This window comes from Oncorhynchus mykiss, chromosome 3 (assembly GCF_013265735.2).
Source record: "Oncorhynchus mykiss isolate Arlee chromosome 3, USDA_OmykA_1.1, whole genome shotgun sequence".
Classification (NCBI taxonomy): Eukaryota; Metazoa; Chordata; class Actinopteri; order Salmoniformes; family Salmonidae; genus Oncorhynchus; species Oncorhynchus mykiss.
Genome location: NC_048567.1, coordinates 59581957 through 59583530, shown reverse-complemented (window position 1 = coordinate 59583530; position 1574 = coordinate 59581957).

The window sequence follows — 1574 nt, the reverse complement described above, 5'->3', positions numbered from 1 at the left end:
CACATAGGGCCATTCCTATGGCCAGAGACCATCAGGACAAAAGACTGTGGCAATTCAAAACATGGTATATGCTGCATAATAAACAGAACAACAGCGACACTACATATTTTGCCAGCAAAATATTTGTTATCAACAGAGCAACATGTACATTGTCTTAAGCATTTGTCCAAGTGCACATAGATTATTTTATTTGATCCACATACATACCATCACCCTTCACTGGCATTATACTTCTAAAAAACCTTAAACCACACTGCTATCTATCTACTAAACAGTACCAGTGCATCAGCTTAATTGTACTGGGCACAATCCTTTCCACATCACATTCACATGCAATGTACAGCAGGGTTGGTCTCAATGCCATTCCAATTCTATCAATGTAAGAAATAAACTGCAAATCCAAATTCCAATTTTCCTCATAGATTTGTTTTTATTGACTGAATTGAAATGGCATTGATCCCAACCCAGGAGTAGAGCGCATGCACTGACATGGCGCTTGCAGAAAGCAGCCTGTCTACTATAAGACACATGAGTGGGTTAAAGGCAACTTGCGAGCTGGAGATTTGAAGTTACTATTGAACCATCAAAACAGGGACTGGCTTCAAAACAGGGAATCCTTTCCCGTCCTCCCCATCCGTCAAGGCATCAGTCTGCTAGTGAAAGAACAGGTTTAGGGAGGAGGCGGGTTGCAGTGCAGTGCTTTTCCTTTCCTCTGTGAAGTTCTGTGAAACTGAGAAGGTTATAGGAACTGTTCCACAGAAAGCAGATATTTAGCTAGGGTAATGAACGAAACAATAAACAAATCTGTAGACAATGTCTGAAAAGGTAAATCATGAGTAAGTTTCTCCGTCTCCGTCTCTGTTTCTCTCTCTCTCTCTCTCTCGCTCTCTCTCTCTCTGTCTCGCTCCTTTTCTCTCTCTGTCTCTCTCTCTCTCATCTCTTTCTCCCTCTTTCTCCCTCACTTTCTTCCATATTTCTCTTTTTTTTTGTCTCTCTCCTTTTCTTTCTCGCCCTCTCTCTTTCTCTCTCACTACTCTCTTTCCCTCTGCAGAAAATGTAATTTCATGTGGCTAGTGTGACAACACGCCTGTGCAGTTAGCAGTTAGAAAGACAGAGAAGATATACAGTCTGTTGCAAGAAATCATGCAAGAAAGAATATTATATTCTAAAGTATGGTTCAGTTGGTGGGTTCAGGGAAAGCCCCCTTGATAAGTTGAGTGGCAGTCTATGTGGCAACGAACAAGTCCAACAGTACATTATTCAGAAAGAAAGGAACAGTGATAAACTATAATAGAACTACTCACAGTATTAGCTGCTCTGTGACAATCTGAGACACACCATGACAAAACTGTCTAGGTGTACTACTTCTTTGTGATCTTCTTCACTCCCCAAAAACATCCCTCACTTGAGATACATATCTCAACCTCAAATTCTTCAAAACACCTTGCACAATTCAAATGTGTATTTGGCCCAGACCTTCATATATTTGTTTGGAATGATATATAGCTAGTATCATTATGCTGCAGCAAATGTTGGTTAGTTCTCTCTCTCCTGGTTGGTTGCATTGACCACAC